Raw genomic sequence first — 21831 nt, 5'->3', positions numbered from 1 at the left:
CTACTGTGTATTTCCAAGTCTAATTCTGTCACTAAACCCATACCTGTCACCCAGCGCCTAAATACTAGGCCTCAAATTTATATCCCGCTAAATCTCTCGTTACCGCTGTCCTGTTGTAGCTGGGAAAGTTATTTAGTGTCCGTCAAAGCACATTTTTTGTTCTGGGTTGAAGTACAATTCCCAATTTAGCAATTTCATAATTTAGTGGTTTCTGCTATATCAGAGCTATTTGAAATCTATCCCTAAAAGGGTATATAATATTCAAGGTGCACATTGGGTCATTCAGAATAACTTCACACACACCCGCTACTGTGTATTTCCAAGTCTAATTCTGTCACTAAACCCATACCTGTCACCCAGCGCCTAAATACTAGGCCTCAAATTTATATCCTGCTAAATCTCTCGTTACCGCTGTACTGTTGTTGCTTGGAAAGATATTTAGTGTCCGTCAAAGCACATTTTTTGTTCTGGGTTGAAGTACAATTCCCAATTTAGCAATTTCATAATTTAGTGGTTTCTGCTATATCAGAGCTATTTGAAATCTATCCCTAAAAGGGTATATAATATTCAAGGTGCACATTGGGTCATTCAGAATAACTTCACACACACCCGCTACTGTGTATTTCCAAGTCTAATTCTGTCACTAAACCCATACCTGTCACCCAGCGCCTAAATACTAGGCCTCAAATTTATATCCTGCTAAATCTCTCGTTACCGCTGTACTGTTGTTGCTGGGCAAGATATTTAGTGTCCGTCAAAGCACATTTTTTGTTCTGGGTTGAAATACAATTCCCAATTTAGCAATTTCATAATTTAGTGGTTTCTGCTATATCAGAGCTATTTGAAATCTATCCCTAAAAGGGTATATAATATTCAAGGTGCACATTGGGTCATTCAGAATAACTTCACACACACCCGCTACTGTGTATTTCCAAGTCTAATTCTGTCACTAAACCCATACCTGTCACCCAGCGCCTAAATACTAGGCCTCAAATTTATATCCTGCTAAATCTCTCGTTACCGCTGTACTGTTGTTGCTGGGCAAGATATTTAGTGTCCGTCAAAGCACATTTTTTGTTCTGGGTTGAAATACAATTCCCAATTTAGCAATTTCATAATTTAGTGGTTCCTGCTATATCAGAGCTATTTGAAATATATCCCAAAAAGGGTATATAATATTCAAGGTGCACATAGGGTCATTCAGAATAACTTCACACACACGCTTCTGTGCATTTCCAAGTCTAATTCTGTCACTAAATCCATACCGGTCACCCAGCGCCTAAATACTAGGCCTCAAATTTATATCCCGCTGAATTTGAATACAATACATTGGGCCAAATAATATATTTGTTGTTGTGGTGAACCATAACAATGAGAAAAACATCTAGTAAGGGACGCGGACGTGGACATGGTCGTGGTGGTGTTAGTGGACCCTCTGGTGCTGGGAGAGGACGTGGCCGTTCTGCCACATCCACACGTCCTAGTGTACCAACTACCTCAGGTCCCAGTAGCCGCCAGAATTTACAGCGATATATGGTGGGGCCCAATGCCGTTCTAAGGATGGTAAGGCCTGAGCAGGTACAGGCATTAGTCAATTGGGTGGCCGACAGTGGATCCAGCACGTTCACATTATCTCCCACCCAGTCTTCTGCAGAAAGCGCACAGATGGCGCCTGAAAACCAACCCCATCAGTCTGTCACATCACCCCCATGCATACCAGGGAAACTGTCTCAGCCTCAAGTTATGCAGCAGTCTCTTATGCTGTTTGAAGACTCCGCTGGCAGGGTTTCCCAAGGGCATCCACCTAGCCCTTCCCCAGCGGTGAAAGACATAGAATGCACTGACGCACAACCACTTATGTTTCCTGATGATGAGGACATGGGAATACCACCTCAGCATGTCTCTGATGATGACGAAACACAGGTGCCAACTGCTGCGTCTTTCTGCAGTGTGCAGACTGAACAGGAGGTCAGGGATCAAGACTGGGTGGAAGACGATGCAGGGGACGATGAGGTCCTAGACCCCACATGGAATGAAGGTCGTGCCACTGACTTTCACAGTTCGGAGGAAGAGGCAGTGGTGAGACCGAGCCAACAGCGTAGCAAAAGAGGGAGCAGTGGGCAAAAGCAGAACACCCGCCGCCAAGAGACTCCGCCTGCTACTGACCGCCGCCATCTGGGACCGAGCACCCCAAAGGCAGCTTCAAGGAGTTCCCTGGCATGGCACTTCTTCAAACAATGTGCTGACGACAAGACCCGAGTGGTTTGCACGCTGTGCCATCAGAGCCTGAAGCGAGGCATTAACGTTCTGAACCTGAGCACAACCTGCATGACCAGGCACCTGCATGCAAAGCATGAACTGCAGTGGAGTAAACACCTTAAAACCAAGGAAGTCACTCAGGCTCCCCCTGCTACCTCTTCTGCTGCTGCCGCCTCGGCCTATTCTGCTGCTGCCGCCTCGGCCTCTTCCTCCGCCTCTGGAGGAACGTTGGCACCTGCCGCCCAGCAAACAGGGGATGTACCACCAACACCACCACCACCACCTCCGTCACCAAGCGTCTCAACCATGTCACACGCCAGCGTTCAGCTCTCCATCTCACAAACATTTGATAGAAAGCGTAAATTCCCACCTAGCCACCCTCGATCCCTGGCCCTGAATGCCAGCATTTCTAAACTACTGGCCTATGAAATGCTGTCATTTAGGCTGGTGGACACAGACAGCTTCAAACAGCTCATGTCGCTTGCTGTCCCACAGTATGTTGTTCCCAGCCGGCACTACTTCTCCAAGAGAGCCGTGCCTTCCCTGCACAACCAAGTATCCGATAAAATCAAGTGTGCACTGCGCAACGCCATCTGTAGCAAGGTCCACCTAACCACAGATACGTGGACCAGTAAGCACGGCCAGGGACGCTATATCTCCCTAACTGCACACTGGGTAAATGTAGTGGCAGCTGGGCCCCAGGCGGAGAGCTGTTTGGCGCACGTCCTTCCGCCGCCAAGGATCGCAGGGCAACATTCTTTGCCTCCTGTTGCCACCTCCTCCTTCTCGGCTTCCTCCTCCTCTTCTTCCACCTGCTCATCCAGTCAGCCACACACCTTCACCACCAACTTCAGCACAGCCCGGGGTAAACGTCAGCAGGCCATTCTGAAACTCATATGTTTGGGGGACAGGCCCCACACCGCACAGGAGTTGTGGCGGGGTATTGAACAACAGACCGACGAGTGGTTGCTGCCGGTGAGCCTCAAGCCCGGCCTGGTGGTGTGTGATAATGGGCGAAATCTCGTTGCAGCTCTGGGACTAGCCAATTTGACGCACATCCCTTGCTTGGCGCATGTGCTGAATTTGGTGGTGCAGAAGTTCATTCACAACTACCCCGACATGTCAGAGCTGCTGCATAAAGTGCGGGCCGTCTGTTCGCGCTTCCGGCGTTCACATCCTGCCGCTGCTCGCCTGTCTGCGCTACAGCGTAACTTCGGCCTTCCCGCTCACCGCCTCATATGCGACGTGCCCACCAGGTGGAACTCCACCTTGCACATGCTGGACAGACTGTGCGAGCAGCAGCAGGCCATAGTGGAGTTTCAGCTGCAGCACGCACGGGTCAGTCGCACTACAGAACAGCACCACTTCACCACCAATGACTGGGCCTCCATGCGAGACCTGTGTGCCCTGTTGCGCTGTTTCGAGTACTCCACCAACATGGCCAGTGGCGATGACACCGTTATCAGCGTTACAATACCACTTCTATGTCTCCTTGAGAAAACACTTAGGGCGATGATGGAAGAGGAGGTGGCCCAGGAGGAGGAGGAGGAGGAGGAGGAAGAGGGGTCATTTTTAGCACTTTCAGGCCAGTCTCTTCGAAGTGACTCAGAGGGAGGTTTTTGGCAACAGCAGAGGCCAGGTACAAATGTGGCCAGCCAGGGCCCACTACTGGAGGACGAGGAGGACGAGGATGAGGAGGAGGTGGAGGAGGATGAGGATGAAGCATGGTCACAGCGGGGTGGCACCCAACGCAGCTCGGGTCCATCACTGGTGCGTGGCTGGGGGGAAAGGCAGGACGATGACGATACGCCTCCCACAGAGGACAGCTTGTCCTTACCCCTGGGCAGCCTGGCACACATGAGCGACTACATGCTGCAGTGCCTGCGCAACGACAGCAGAGTTGCCCACATTTTAACCTGTGCGGACTACTGGGTTGCCACCCTGCTGGATCCACGCTACAAAGACAATGTGCCCACCTTACTTCCTGCACTGGAGCGTGATAGGAAGATGCGCGAGTACAAGCGCACGTTGGTAGACGCGCTACTGAGAGCATTCCCAAATGTCACAGGGGAACAAGTGGAAGCCCAAGGCCAAGGCAGAGGAGGAGCAAGAGGTCGCCAAGGCAGCTGTGTCACGGCCAGCTCCTCTGAGGGCAGGGTTAGCATGGCAGAGATGTGGAAAACTTTTGTCAACACGCCACAGCTAACTGCACCACCACCTGATACGCAACGTGTTAGCAGGAGGCAACATTTCACTAACATGGTGGAACAGTACGTGTGCACACCCCTCCACGTACTGACTGATGGTTCGGCCCCATTCAACTTCTGGGTCTCTAAATTGTCCACGTGGCCAGAGCTAGCCTTTTATGCCTTGGAGGTGCTGGCCTGCCCGGCAGCCAGCGTTTTGTCTGAACGTGTATTCAGCACGGCAGGGGGCGTCATTACAGACAAACGCAGCCGCCTGTCTACAGCCAATGTGGACAAGCTGACGTTCATAAAAATGAACCAGGCATGGATCCCACAGGACCTGTCCGTCCCTTGTCCAGATTAGACATTAACTACCTCCCCATAACCATATATTATTGGACTCCAGGGCACTTCCTCATTCAATCCTATTTTTATTTTCATTTTACCATTATATTGCAAGGCTACCCAAAGTTGAATGAACCTCTCCTCTGCCTGTGTGCTAGGCCTAAATATATGCCAATGGATTGTTGCAGTGGTGGCTGACGTGAAGCCTCATTCTCTGCTATGACATGCAGACTGATTCTCTGGTGACATGAAGCCAGATTGTCTGTTACGGGACCTCTCTCCTCTGCCTGGGTGCTGGGCCTGAATTTATGACAATGGACTGTTGCAGTGGTGGCTGACGTGAAGCCTGATTCTCTGCTATGACATGCAGACTGATTCTCTGCTGACATGAAGCCAGATCCTCTGTTGCGGGACCTCTCTCCTCTGCCTGGGTGCTGGGCCTAAATTTATGAAAATGGACTGTTGCAGTGGTGGGTGACGTGAAGCCTCATTCTCTGCTATGACATGCAGACTGATTCTCTGCTGACATGAAGCCAGATTGTCTGTTACGGGACCTCTCTCCTCTGCCTGGGTGCTGGGCCTAAATATCTGACAATGGACTGTTGCATTGGTGGCTGACGTGAAGCCTGATTCTCTGCTATGATATGAAGACTGATTCTCTGCTGACATGAAGCCAGATTGTCTGTTACGGGACCTCTCTCCTCTGCCTGTGTGCTAGGCCTAAATATATGCCAATGGATTGTTGCAGTGGTGGCTGACGTGAAGCCTGATTCTCTGCTATGACATGCAGACTAATTCTCTGCTGACATGAAGCCAGATTGTCTGTTACGGGACCTCTCTCCTCTGCCTGGGTGCTGGGCCTAAATTTATGACAATGGACTGTTGCAGTGGTGGCTGACGTGAAGCCTGATTCTCTGCTATGACATGCAGACTGATTCTCTGCTGACATGAAGCCAGATCCTCTGTTACGGGACCTCTCTCCTCTGCCTGGGTGCTGGGCCTAAATTTATGAAAATGGACTGTTGCAGTGGTGGGTGACGTGAAGCCTCATTCTCTGCTATGACATGCAGACTGATTCTCTGCTGACATGAAGCCAGATTGTCTGTTACGGGACCTCTCTCCTCTGCCTGGGTGCTGGGCCTAAATTTATGAAAATGGACTGTTGCAGTGGTGGGTGACGTGAAGCCTGATTCTCTGCTATGACATGAAGACTGATTCTCTCCTGACATGAAGCCAGATTGTCTGTTACGGGACCTCTCTCCTCTGCCTGGGTGCTGGGCCTAAATTTATGAAAATGGACTGTTACAGTGGTGGGTGACGTGAAGCCTGATTCTCTGCTATGATATGAAGACTGATTCTCTGCTGACATGAAGCCAGATTGTCTGTTACGGGACCTCTCTCCTCTGCCTGGGTGCTGGGCCTAAATTTATGAAAATGGACTCTTACAGTGGTGGGTGACGTGAAGCCTGATTCTCTGCTATGACATGAAGACTGATTCTCTGCTGACATGAAGCCAGATTGTCTGTTACGGGACCTCTCTCCTCTGCCTGGGTGCCGGGGCCTAAATATCTGAGAATGGACTGTTCCAGTGGTGGGTGACGGGAAGCCAGATTCTCTGCTATGGAACCTCTCTCCAATTGATTTTGGTTAATTTTTATTTATTTAATTTTTATTTTAATTAATTTCCCTATCCACATTTGTTTGCAGGGGATTTACCTACATGTTGCTGCCTTTTGCAGCCCTCTAGCCCTTTCCTGGGCTGTTTTACAGCCGTTTTAGTGCCGAAAAGTTCGGGTCCCCATTGACTTCAATGGGGTTCGGGTTCGGGACGAAGTTCGGATCGGGTTCGGATCCCGAACCCGAACATTTCCGGGATGTTCGGCCGAACTTCTCGAACCCGAACATCCAGGTGTTCGCTCAACTCTAATCCTAAATTATCTGAAAAAACATGACTTCATCTCAAACTAAATATTGTATTTGGATGGGAAATCTGTTTAGTTCTATCTGATTTCTTGACCTTTAAATACTGAAATTCACATTAAAAAGAGAGCATCCACTATCTGTGTGGATCTTACCCTTGTTGGGATTGAATACTTATTGCCCATTTTGGCTTTAGTGCTAACTAATGAGCCACCTAATATTCATGATGATGTCAAGTGCAGGGAGCCCACCCATTAGGCTGGGGCAAGACGGCAACATGTCTTGTGACATGAAGATCAAGACGCACAGTGCATCGCATTTTATGGGTCAACGGGGACATCCAACGACTGTGACACTGTGATAGCTGTGGTCTCAGGTCACAACTCAAACCTGCAGTCAGAGACCACAATGCAGGTGCAACTTGTCTAACTTTTTTGCTACTGTAAAATAGTTACATAACAGCAACTTGTCGTACAGATGTTTTCGGGTGAGAGACTTTTATGAGAGTTGGTGCTCATCAGTGCTAGTAAGCCAAAACCAGGAGTGGAGCCTTGACAGAGATGGAAAGATTTGCTTCTGTTCTGCATTTTTGGCCCGCACCTGATTTTGGTTCACAATCACTGATGGAAATCACGAACCGAATACTAAAGGTCTTATACCAGACACATACGAGTGAGTTCAATGCGAGAAACTCGCAGTGTATGTGTGTCTGTGTGAGCTCCCTAGCCTTAGACCTGCTCTCACGTGGAAGTGGATACCATTGTCTCTAGCCTAGTGTTGATCACGAATATTCGAATTTCGAATTTTTATTGCGAATATAGGTACTTTGAAAATTCGCTATTATTTTGAATATAGTTATATATATTCGTAATTTCGAATATTCGATCAGTACACATGATCCCTCCCTGCTTCTAGCTTGTGGGCCAATAAGAAGGCTGAAATATACTTGACTTTAGGAGTAGTGTTGTTTGTGAATTTTCGTAATGCAAATTTTCGTAACTTACAACTATTAGACAAAGAAGATTATAGCACTATATTAGCTAAATTGCTCTATATTGTTTTTTTTTTCTAATATTCGCTATATTGCTATAACTTCGTTTTTTTCTAATATTCGTAATATTCTAAAACAAGAATATATAGCAATATAGCGAATATTCGAAAAAAACGAATATAGAGCAATTTAGCTAATATAGTGCTATAATCTTTTTTTTTAATAGTTGTAATTTTTTTCCAATCTGAACTTCAGATAAGAAAAAAATTACAACTATTAGACAAAGAAGATTAGAGCATTATATTAGCTAAATTGTGCTATATTCGTTTTTTTCAAATATTCGCTATATTGCTATATATTCTTGTTTTATAATATTACGAATATTTGAAAAAACTAAGTTATAGCAATATAGTGAATATTTGAAAAGAAACGAATATAGAGCAATTTAGCTAATATAGTGCTATAATCTTTTTTTTTATAGTTGTAATTTTTTCCCAATCTGAACTTCAGATGAGAAAAAAATTACAACTATTAGACAAAGAAGATTATAGCACTATATTAGCTAAATTGCTCTATATTCTTTTTTTTTTTTTCAATATTCGCTATATTGCTATATATTTTTGTTTTAGAATATTATGAATATTCGAAAAAACTAATTTATAGCAATATAGCGAATATTCGAAAAAAACTAATATAGAGCAATTTAGCTAATATACAGGGAGTGCAGAATTATTAGGCAAATGAGTATTTTGACCACATCATCCTCTTTATGCATGTTGTCTTACTCCAAGCTGTATAGGCTCGAAAGCCTACTACCAATTAAGCATATTAGGTGATGTGCATCTCTGTAATGAGAAGGGGTGTGGTCTAATGACATCAACACCCTATATCAGGTGTGCATAATTATTAGGCAACTTCCTTTCCTTTGGCAAAATGGGTCAAAAGAAGGACTTGACAGGCTCAGAAAAGTAAAAAATAGTGAGATGTCTTGCAGAGGGATGCAGCACTCTTAAAATTGCAAAGCTTCTGAAGCATGATCATCGAACAATCAAGCGTTTCATTCAAAATAGTCAACAGGGTCGCAAGAAGCGTGTGGAAAAACCAAGGCGCAAAATAACTGCCCATGAACTGAGAAAAGTCAAGCGTGCAGCTGCCAAGATGCCACTTGCCACCAGTTTGGCCATATTTTAGAGCTGCAACATCACTGGAGTGCCCAAAAGCACAAGGTGTGCAATACTCAGACACATGGCCAAGGTAAGAAAGGCTGAAAGACGACCACCACTAATGGGGCAACTACAGTACCCTGAAAGATTATCAAAATTAGGGTTATTCACTTTAGAAAAAAGACGACTGAGAGGAGATCTAATTAATATGTATAAATATATCAGGGGTCAGTACAGAGATCTATCCCGTCATCTATTTATTCCCAGGACGGTGACTGTGACGAGGGGACATCCTATGCGTCTGGAGGAAAGAAGGTTTGTACACAAACATAGAAGAGGATTCTTTACGGTAAGAGCAGTGAGACTATGGAACTCTCTGCCTGAGGAGGTGGTGATGGTGAGTACAATAAAGGAATTCAAGAGGGGCCTGGATGTATTTCTGGAGCGTAATAATATTACAGTCTATAGCTACTAGAGAGGGGTCGTTGATCCAGGGAGTTATTCTGATTGCCTGATTGGAGTCGGGAAGGAATTTTTATTCCCCTAAAGTGAGGAAAATTGGCTTCTACCTCACAGGGGTTTTTTGCCTTCCTCTGGATCAACTTGCAGGATGACAGGTCGAACTGGATGGACAAATGTCTTTTTTCGGCCTTATGTACTATGTTATTATGTTACTGAACAAGACACACAAGCTGAAACGTCAAGACTGGGCCAAGAAATATCTCAAGACTGATTTTTCTAAGGTTTTATGGACTGATGAAATGAGAGTGAGTCTTGATGGGCCAGATGGATGGGCCCATGGCTGGATTGGTAAAGGGCAGAGAGCTCCAGTCCGACTCAGACGCCAGCAAGGTGGAGGTGGAGTACTGGTTTGGGCTGGTATCATCAAAGATGAGCTTGTGGGGCCTTTTCGGGTTGAGGATGGAGTCAAGCTCAACTCCCAGTCCTACTGCCAGTTTCTGGAAGACACCTTCTTCAAGCAGTGGTACAGGAAGAAGTCTGCATCCTTCAAGAAAAACATGATTTTCATGCAGGACAATGCTCCATCACACGCGTCCAAGTACTCCACAGCGTGGCTGGCAAGAAAGGGTATAAAAGAAGAAAATCTAATGACATGGCCTCCTTGTTCACCTGATCTGAACCCCATTGAGAACCTGTGGTCCATCATCAAATGTGAGATTTACAAGGAGGGAAAACAGTACACCTCTCTGAACAGTGTCTGGGAGGCTGTGGTTGCTGCTGCACGCAATGTTGATGGTGAACAGATCAAAACACTGACAGAATCCATAGATGGCAGGCTTTTGAGTGTCCTTGCAAAGAAAGGTGGCTATATTGGTCACTGATTTGTTTTTGTTTTGTTTTTGAATGTCAGAAATGTATATTTGTGAATGTTGAGATGTTATATTGGTTTCACTGGTAAAAATAAATAATTTAAATGGGTATATATTTGTTTTTTGTTAAGTTGCCCAATAATTATGCACAGTAATAGTCACCTGCACACACAGATATCCCCCTAAAATAGCTAAAACTAAAAACAAACTAAAAACTACTTCCAAAAATATTCAGCTTTGATATTAATGAGTTTTTTGGGTTTATTGAGAACATGGTTGTTGTTCAATAATAAAATTAATCCTCAAAAATACAACTTGCCTAATAATTCTGCACTCCCTGTAGTGCTATAAAATTCGAAAATTTGCATATTACACGATCATTACCTTGCCGATTTTTTTAGTTAAAAAAAATCGATGAATATAACGAATATTCGAATTTGCAAATATTCGACGAATATTCTACAAAATATTCGCGAAATATCAAGAATTCGAATATGACCCCTGCCGCTCATCACTACTCTAGACTAGGCAATGTGAGCTACATTGTAGCAATGTAAGATTTGTGCTCATGCAGATGTACAGTATTTAGCTCACCGAGCATTTCCTACACTAGATACAGCTGAGTCCACATCTGGGCTTTAGCAATGCTACAGCACGTTCTCAGCCATTTGATGTAAACAAGAATGTTCCTATTTACTCACAGCAAGCACAGATCTTGAAAATGATGGGGAATGGAACCTTTAGAAAGTTGTATAACTTTTTTTCTATTTTTTTTTTTACTTAAACAGGGATTAAACTTTGCTGTGCATAAAACTGGAAACACCCCATGAAAGGTTGCCCTTCACCACTTAAGCCCTGATGTGCAGGGGTGTGTTTCCTATAAAGAGGCTTTGTACGGAATGTAGGAAGCAATAAAAATTCATTTTTTTCCTTTATATGTTTCCTGTACACATAAATGTCTAGCTATAATGGAACTGATCTATATCTGGAATAGACATGAAAAGACAGAAAGGTCAGGTGAAAATCCAAAGTATGAAATATCAACTAAATATTAATGGACCCAATTTATATACAGTCCGTGGTGGCTCAGTAAAACAAATAATTGGATGGGTTCAGCTCTGTCCCTGGAGATCTGAAAGACGATGATGGTTCCTGTGCATGTGGAGGGCATCTGGAGTGGGTCAGCGGTCAGCAAAAGCTGGACAGCAAACAATGGTGCTATTTCTAGCACAGGAAGAAGGACGCTCCATCCTCAGATAACAGTGACAAGAAGAATTCAGCAGGCAGAAGAACAGCAGTCACTGTCAGCACACAGATACAGGATCAATGGAAGATTGTGAGCGGTAAACCTAATAGAATGTATGAACCATATGCTTAGTACAAGCAACCACACTTCCATATAACTATCCCATTCAGCTGTGTTTTTTTTTTCTATTTCATTATTTTAACATTTAGATCAATATACTGACAAGTGATACGCTAGCTCTGTGATGGCTAACCTCCGGCACTCCAGCTGTGGTAAAACTACGAATCCCAAAATGCACACTTGCTTATCTGTTCTTAGAACTCCATAGAAATGAATAGAATATGCTGGGAGTCGTAGTTTCACCACAGCTGGAGTGCCGTAGGATAGGCATTACCGCACTGGACTAAATATTGTATTTGCAATGTGGTAAAATGGACAAATACCCACCTCATGTATATCCTAGTATAGGCATACGCTATATAGCAGCTGCACTATACAGTTTCTTGACTTTCATATGAACTATTGGGCTGTATACTAAGGCCCCTTTCACACGAGCATGACGGATTAGGTCCGAATGCGTTCAGTAAAACTCGCACTATGTTGCAAGAAAGTTCAGTCAGTTTTGTCTGCGATTGCATTCAGTTGTTCAGTTTTTTCCGTGCGGGTGCAATGCGTTTTGATGCGTTTTTCAAGTGCGTGATAAAAAACGGAAGGTTTACAAACAACATCTCCAGCAACCATCAGTGAAAAACGCATCGCACCCGCACTTGCTTGCTGATGCAATGCGTTTTTCACGCAGCCCCATTCACTTCTATGGGGCCAGGGAAAAACGCAGAATATAGAACATGCTGCGATTTTCACGCAACGCAGAACTGATGCGTGAAAAACAACGCTCATGTACACAGATCCATTGAAATGAATGGGTCAGGATTCAGTGCGGGTGCTATGCGTTCATGTCACGCATCGCACCCGCGCGGAAAACTCGCTCGTCTGAAAGGGACCTAAAGAATTCTCTGTACTCTGCTTAGAGTTCACATCCCCGCTTCTATTCTGCTGATCAGTCAGAAGAACTGAAAAATGGATCCATGATTTTGAGCATCAGTTGTGGTCAGTTTGTATCACTTCCGTCAGAGATGGAATGCAGGACTTTTTTTGTGTTCTGTAATAACAATTCTGTGATGAACTGATGCACAGGATGTTTTTTTTATTATTATTATTATTATTAATAATTTCTTCAATTTTTTCGTATTCTTCATTTCTCTGTTCTTCTGATGGATCAGGAGAACAGAAAAATAATGGTGATGTGAACTCCTGTTTAAGGTACGTTTATATCTGTGACATGCCTAAGCTGGCAGCCTGATCCGGCAAAAATGCCAGCTGTCAGCCAGACAGAAACAGTTCCCCAGCCAATTCCTATTGACTATAATGGGGTTCGGCGGTGATATGTCCGGTCTCCAGCATACATGCCAGGTTGTCGGCCGGACAAAAACTGTTGCATGCAACGTTTTTTGTCCAGCCAAAGCCCAGCATTTATGCTGTAAAGCAGACAAATCAGCACCAAACCCCATTATAGTCAATGGGAATACAGCGGGGAACTGGAGGATCTGGCAGGCAGATCTGCTGTCACAAATGCTAACGTGCCCTTACTTATGTGTCCACCCTTACCTATGCTTGAATTTGCTTATGGACTCAGTAAACTAATTCAACTCAATATCGCAACACGTTAGCAAAACCTTTGAGACTGCAATTCACATCACAGTTACTGGATGGTGGCATATAGGCAATTATAGCATAATTATGTTTCTCTTTCTTAAAGCTAGTCACACCTCACTATTAAAACAGTTACTCCCAGGGATCAGCTGTCATTGCCAGGGTAATGGTCATCTGGCCATACATTGCTAACCATGTAATATTTGGAAGGTCTGGGTATACTGACCAAAAGCATCTCCAGGTTTCTGCTTTGGCTCATAGTTCAGAGTTGGGGACAACCCCTATAATGTACTTGAAGTATACAAAGTTTCTATTCAGTTGTCTCTCCCAGCAATAAATTGTATATAGAAACTGTGATTTGTGGATCATAACATGTAATCCGCCTATCTAAAACCTTTAGTTTACATTGTCTAAAAATTAGACAGGATTAGTAAATATATTTTTCAACCCACAGTCCATTTTTGACCATGGAGCCAGTTTGAAATGTAATAAGTAATGAAATAGGGGAAGACTGGGAACTTAAAAACTAAAAGTGGTCCTATGGTTCAGGCAGGTAAAAATTGACAAACGGTAAGGCAAAAACAATTAGGTGTAGCCAACATACCGTAATTACCATAGGTGAGACTAGAAATACCACATACTAAGTATCATAGTGCAGATCAAAACACGCCACAGCAGAATCAAATACCACAGTGCCGCCCAAAATTCTACCCCAGAAGAACCCAAAAACTCAATGCAGCACAAAATACCTGCAGAGAAGCTGCCCGTCTGTGGTGGCCAGTGCCAACGTTTTGTCCTCCTCTTCCTCCAGTTGGCTCTACAATATGGAAGTGGGGCTGAGGAAATGAGACAGGGGCTATAGCACTGAGCCAGCCCTACCTTCAACATGCTGGCTGATCATACAAAAGAATACAGCACTACATACCTATTATATCTAGTGACATCTCCTCTGATGTATGCATTCTCTCTGCTCACCTTCTCCATTCAGACAAGACCGTCTTGATAATTTATTTTAACCATGTTCAATCTCTGAAGAATTTCTTTCTCTGACATTTTAGATTCCTCACTTTTCCATCATCCTCCCCATCTTCGCAACACAAACTCCCCATCTTGGTGCCCCTGTGGCCGCTGTGCTCTTCAATGCCCCCTCATACTGTACTGCAGAAAAATAGTATCCCCAGTATAATAATGCCGCCTAAAATGTCCTCATTAATAATTTTGCCATTATCGTGCCCTTGTAATAATATTGCCCTCTATTATGCCCCTAGTAATAATGCCCCCTATAATGACTTCAGTAATAATACTGCCCCTATAGTGGTCCAAGTATTAATAATGCCCCTATAATGACTTCAGCAATACTAATGCCCACTAATGTTCCCCACTCTCAGTAATAATAATAATAATAATAATAATAATAATAATAATAATGATTCCTCAGTATTAATAATGACACTTATAGTGCCCTCAGTAATACAATTGCCCCCAGTGTGTTCCCAGTGTTAATAATTCCCTTCATACTGTCATCAATAATAATGTGCCCCTGATAATAATAATGCCCCATAGAGCTTCCAATATTAAAATTCCTCCATTATTAATAGTGCCTCTATAGTATATCCAGCAGAAATAATGCCCCTTTATTTTGCCCCATTAATAATAATGCCCCTTTAAGCACCTCTACAAATAATAATGCCCTTTATTGTGTGCCCCCAGCAATAATAATGCCCTTTGTAGTGCCTCCCCTAATATTGATGACTCCATATTGTGCCCCCAGCAATAATAATGACCCTATAGTGCCTCCAACAATAAAAAATGCCTCATATTGTGCCCCTACTAATAATAGTGGCCCTGGTAATACCTTAAAATGCCTGAGTATTAAACATATCCCCATACTGCTCCCTGTAACTCCCAGTAATGCCCCATATAGAACCCCAAGTAATGGCCCTAATCGTAGATATGCTCTTAGTAGTGCTCCCAGTAACAGACATGCCCCACATGTACCACAGAAAAATGTATTTATTTATTTATTAATTATGTATTACTCACCTGGTTTCTGTTCCACAACACCTGTGGCTGTAGCTGGCCAGCAGCTGTGAGGAGAGGGAAAAATAGTGAGACTAGTATTTTTTAATCCTTTTGGAAAGGAAAATGCTGTTCACACTCATATCTCTCTCTTGATTCACCCAAAACAATTTCAAAAAGTTAGAGAATTCCAAATTAATAGAATTGATTTGCTCGTCTCTAGTATATACTGTATATTTATACAACCGCCTTGTGTTTCATAGATCAATTTTCCCAGTCTTCTTTCCAAATGGAAGGAAAAATGAGTGTTTCATACCAAGAACCTCATTCTTTCTGGGTAAATTTGCTTGGCTGCCCGAAAGGCCTTGGTTGGGGTAATATTTCTCCAGGGGATTATTGTAAGCCAGTTAATACTCCTCTGGGTTTGTGGGAAAAAATATATGAAAATCAGCCCACCTTACATCTGCCAGCAAGGAATGCTTATTTGAAAATCTTTCCCAGAAACCCAGGAGGTGTTGCCTGGCCTACAATATTCTGAGTTATAATAAAGATTACTCTGACACAATGCATATATATTGTCCAGAAACCCAGATGGCAGTGTAATGCTTGTAGATAGTGACAGACATGGACAGTTAGCCCTGACCTTGAACCCAGTCCACTTTCCCTACCTACTTGCAGTTCAAGCCCTAGGTAGCTAGACTGCAACTGGTCGACAGTCCCTATGCTACTAAGGTGCAGAGACAGACAAACACCAAGAGACAAAAACAACACAAACACATAATCGTATGAAAGTGGGTCAGAAACTGGCAGACAACGTAGTACAAAAATGAGAGACAGAGAGTAGTTAAAAGACAAGCTGAGATTAAATACTAGACAAGATGCACAATATAAATCACATGAGACAGAGAGTGGTCAAAAGACAAGCCAAGGTCAGTAGCACAAACAAATGCAAATGAATCCGAGAACCAGAAACCTATATAGTGAGCCCAAACAAGACTAGGTATATGGCCAGAAAGGGGTTTAAATAGAGCACTGAGTCCCAGGATCAGAATCGAATAGGTCATGACTCAGAGCTCCATCAGTCAGAACACAGCACACAGGAATAGAGCAGCTAAGCAATCAACCCACTACTAGGTTCCTCCGGCACATGTCCGCTGTGGAAAGAAAAAGCATTGTATCCTGTTGCTAACCATGCTGTTGTGTCACCAGGGGGTATGGCTTAGTAGTGGGTCTCTCCAGACGCTGGAGATCTTTCCACTGGAGCCTGGACAGGTAAGCTTGTGACAACTAGACTTGGCTTTCTTGCTCTCGTGTGCTCTCTCAAAAAATCTCAATTCTAGGAGATCAAAGAATGTTATATGCCAAATTTCATGGCAATTGGAGCATATTTGATTCTGGTCTAAATAGACATTTTTGAAATGTGGGTAATCGTACCAAAATGAATTTCAAGAAATGTTCTCATTTCTAAAAGAAATCCATCTATCTACAGTATCTGTACAATAGATAGATGGCACAATGCAGCACTTCCTACAAAAAATAAGGTTAGGTGCCAGCATATAGGATCTTGATCTTGGATTTATATAATATTACTGAAACTCCACAGCACTCCACGGGAAATGTACAAAAAGGACTTTTTTTCACCCATGTAAAATTGGCATTTCAGTCCTGAAACAACTGGAAAGGACCGAAATGTTGCATTGACATGTGTGAGTAAAGTCCCTGTGGAGTGCTGCAGAATTTTTGTAATATCTATCTGTATTTCTATCATACTGTACATTTTGAGGAATTTATGACTCTGAAGGCCCATATTGTATAACCATTGTCCACATACATAGCCCACTGGAGGTTCTCAACTAGTTCCCTTTGTCACATCACTCTGCACTTTGTTTTTATTGTGTCACATACTGGTAGGGTGACAGGTTTATGCAGCTTTATTTATATTCTCACTAGCAGAAGGACCTGGCTTCGCACAAGTATATTTTATCTATTTCATTTAATGTTTGTGTATGTCATTAAAAGATATTGACAGTATCCACTATAAGTGACATCTACATTACCCCACCCCCTTAACAGTTACCTCTACAACAGCCTTCCCCTTTAACAGTGACCTCCACAGCCGCCGCCCCTTTAATAGTGACCTCCACAGTACCCCATCTCCCAAAAAAGTGATTTCCACAACACCCCGTCCCCTTAACATCTGGCCCTTAACACTGACCTCCATAGCGGACAGGCCCTTATCTGTGACCTCCACAGGAGCCTGCCCCCTAGGGTGGCCAGAGATCCAGTTTTAGTTTGGACAGCTCACTCTCAGACAGCATCACTGTGCTGTCTGAGCATGAGCTGCAGGGAAAAAGTCACCCTCCCTTGATCCTCTGCAGCTGACAGAAGTTGATTTTTACCTTCATTTTTTTAATCCCCGTTGGCTGTGGAGTGGAAGGGGGCGTGGCTTATCAGGACCTGAGGGCAGGGTTTTTAAGTCCATCTTTTGAGGGTGGCCTGAATGGCCACTCTACCTGCCCCTGAACTGTCACCTCCACAGCACTCCGCTACCTTAACAGTGTCATCCACAGCACCCTGCCCCTTTAAAGCTGACCTACAGCAGTGAAGAAAAATGGCTGGGTTGTTATGGAAACCTGGTGTAAAATGGTGTGTATGTGGAAACTAAGGGCATGCAAGCTTCTATTGGCTGATAAGGGACATATGACCGTGTGTATGACAGTTGGGAAATTACAACTTGCAGGCTTCTATTGGCTAATGTAGGTCATGTGATGTGCCATATTTGCATTTTTTTGTAATATCTCAGGAACAGTATGTGCTTGAGAGCTGTGACCCCCACAATATTTCTTTCCAGGTAGCAAGGAATGTGGACACTCAGTTTCGTTGTATAAAACAAGTGAAAAGTTGACTTTTAGAGAGATATTTCTCTCACCCAGCATGGGTATATGTAAAAATACACCCCAAAACACATTGCCCTACTTGTGATACCACATGTGAGACACTTTTTTGCAGCCTAGGTGGGCAAAGGGGCACAAATTCTAAAGAGCGCCTTTAGGATTTCACAGGGCATTTTTTACATATTTGAATTTCAAACTACTTCTCATGCATTAGGGCCCCTAAAAAGAAAACAAAATTATCATTTTCCGCTAACTTGTGACAGAAAATAAAAACTTCTATGAACTCACTATGCCCATCAGCGAATACCTTAGGGTGTCTTCTTTCCGAAATGGGGTCATTTGAGGGGTGCTTCTACTGTCTGGGCATTGTAGAGCCTCAGGAAACATGACAGGTGTTCAGAAAGTCAGAGCTGCTTCAAAATGCAGAAATTCACATTTTTGTACCATAGTTTGTAAACGCTATAACTTTTGCGCAAACCAATAAATATACACTTATTGCATTTTTTTTATCAAAGACATGTAGAACAATACATTTAGATAAAAATGTATAAAGAAATGTAGTTTTATTTGAAAAATTTTACAACTCAAAGTGAAAAATGTCATTTTTTGGTAAATTTTGATTAATAACAAAAAAAGTAAAAATGTCAGCAGCAATGAAATACCACCAAATGAAAGCTCTATTAGTGAGAAGAAAATGAGGTAAAATTCATTTGGGTGGTAAGTTGTATGACCGAGCAATAAATCGTGAAAGTAGTGTAGTGCAGAATTGTAAAAAGTGGTCTGGTCATTAAGGGTGTTTAAGCTAGGGGGGCTGAGGTGGTTAAAGGGGGACTTCCGTAAGAAAGTTTTTTTTTTTTACTTAGTATTCATAGGAAACGTTTTTTTAAGAATTTTTGGCTGCACTGTGCCATTGAAAGTTAAATACAAAATATTGTCCTTCTGTAGTAGTAATAACAGACAGATAAAACCCCTGTACAGGTAGGTAATCCATTATTTTTTTTCCAGCTGCTGTGAGGGAAAGACATTATCTGTTAATAAAACAACAGATTGCAGAATTTAGATAACACTATGGCAGCTCTATTGTTTTCTTGATAGGCCTAGATAAAGATGCTCACAAAATAGCATTGTACCCTATCAGTGTAATGTGCGATGCTTTGAGTCACTCACCCCGTTCCCTCTCTGGCTGCAGTGAATGGTATGACTGAGAAGTCCAGGAACGCTGTTTGCCATGCCAAGTCCAAACAAAGAAGGAAGTGAAAGAGCAAAGACAGGAAGTAGAATACATGGAATGACTTCAAAAAATAGTATCCCAAATAATCCACCTGTTTTTTTGTAAAGAAAAAATAGAATATATTCATATATAGCCTGTAAATATGTGATAAATAATTGATGCCACCATGAACCAAATTAGTGCAATGTACACATTGTGTCACTCCTGCCATTCCAGATGGACTCTTAGATTGTAAGCCCTTATGTGCAGGAAACTCTTTTTTCTCATGGTTTGTTCTCACAATACTTGTATTATACTTATTTCATGATTATTTATTTACATATTATTTATTCTCATTGCATTTGTTTGTATATCTGCTGGAACAGCCTGTCGGAACTCATGCCGGCGGTGTGAAAGAAGCCTTATAGAGTGTTCTTGAATGTTTGCCAGTGCTGCTTTAGCACACTCTTTACACCAGACAGTACAAAAGTTAGCAGCCATTAGCACTCTCAAGATTATTACACAGCTTCTTGGTGATTTATGATCTGAGGATAGTTTAGACCACCAGGTGGATAGTGACTCCTATTTCTTCTGCTTAACCACTTTTACATGGAATGTGTCTACACAACACAGCTCACTGACCCATACAACTCACACATCGACATCTATAGATCATAGAGCTTTGATCAGACCAAGAGCAATTTAGCAATAAAGCAATCTACGTATTGTTTAATGGCATACTCTTACTTCCATTATACACTTTATAAGTCCACGGTTTCATTTGTGTTGGGTCTTTCACAAGGGGTGATTATTGTGTATTTTTGTGTAAGATATTAATGTTAGGAGTAAAGGCTGTATTAGACAGCAAATCAGTCAGGCAATTGTCAGGAGGGAAGCGTTCCTTCCCGGCAATCGCCTGCTTGTCAGCTAAGGAGATCGCTGCTATTGAATGCAGTGATCTCTTCCTCAGCATAGGGAGGAGCGATCATTATGCCACAGCTCTTTCCTATATTGAATCACTGTTTGCTTGCAGCAGATCGTGATTAGACAGCACCATCTGCCGCTGGCAAACAATAATTTTTAAACCTGTTGAAAGATTTGGACTGCCCGATAAACGAGCCAAATGATCTGCCAGATGATCGCTAACAAGCATTACTACGAATGCTCATTAGTAGAGATGAGTGAATTATTCGGAAATTCAACTCAACTGCTTCTCCGAATCTTACAAAAAAATTAGCTTCATAACAAACTACTTTGTCACGGGCATTTCTTTGTAAGTAGTGGGTACAAGTCACAGAGCTGCAATTGCACCGCTCCCCATCATTGTACACCTCAGATGCTGCGTTCATACATGATCGTGGTAACTGTGTCACTGTGCACTCTGTGCGCAGGCAGGGATGGTTGGGGCGCGCTCGTGTCATCAGCGCACCCAGCATTGCCCGTTCCCATGGTAACCTCAATAGGGCTGAGCACCGAACTGCTCTGTATTAGAACTCAGGAGTCATGTGATGCTGGCCACGTCACATGACTCCACCAGCGCCCTATTTAAACAGGCAATCTGCTGGCCGCAGATTGCCTGTTATTGAGGTCCTTCCTGCGATTACTTACCTGGTTTGCTGTTCTGCTCGTGTTAGACTTTCGTCCATCTCATTCCTTGGTCTTGGCGTCCCTCCTGGTTCTGACTTTGGCTTCCTACTGACGATCCTCTGTTTGCTCCTCTGGTACTTTGCTGCTCTCCAGGTTTTGACTCAGCTCGTTTGACTGCTCTGTTGTGTGTTTTGTCCGTCTTCCCTGCACTTATCCTAGTTGAGGTTTTGTCGACTAGTTGTCACTTGTCACTGGGACTTGCGAGGCAAGTAGGCAGGGACAGGGGGGCGGGTTGAGCTCAGTGGTCACTTCCCTACCCCCTGTGTGTGTGACAATCTGATATAAGTAACAGAGATTAAAATTTAAAAAAAATTCACTTACCTGATCTATTTGCTTGTGATGGGCCAGCTGCCACCATCTTGCTTGAAGATCTGGAGCAAAATCTTGCATGGTCTGAAATGACATCATCACGCCAGCCAGCATGGTGATGTCATACATCACCGTGCATGGGATTTCCTGCAAGATCTCCAAGCAAGATGGGGCAGCCAGCCCGTCACGAGCAAATGGATCAGTAATTTTTTTTTACTGTTTTTTTTTACACTATTTCAGGTTAAATCCATTTGCTACCATGAAGCACGAGAAAATTTGGCTTTGCAGCAAATTAAATTTATTCTTAAATCCGGATTCGCTCAATACTACTCACTAACAATCATCTGGTAGACATTCTTCCAATGATTGTACAGTGTAAACATGGTCAGCCAGAATTTGCTTGTCTTGATTGAATCATTTATGATGGCTTAAAAAAAAATGTACCTGACGATACATCCCCCCCTCCCATGTAAACAGGTATCTACTTGTCATTAGCAGACAAGACGAAAGGAAAGACGAGTGATCTGAATGTCTGTCCTTAGACCATCAACGACACTCTATAGCGTTGATCGGCTTTCTTCTTTGCAAATTTATTTTCATT

This window comes from Bufo gargarizans, chromosome 4, assembly GCF_014858855.1.
Source record: "Bufo gargarizans isolate SCDJY-AF-19 chromosome 4, ASM1485885v1, whole genome shotgun sequence".
NCBI classification, from domain to species: Eukaryota; Metazoa; Chordata; class Amphibia; order Anura; family Bufonidae; genus Bufo; species Bufo gargarizans.
This window is presented reverse-complemented; position numbering follows the sequence as displayed.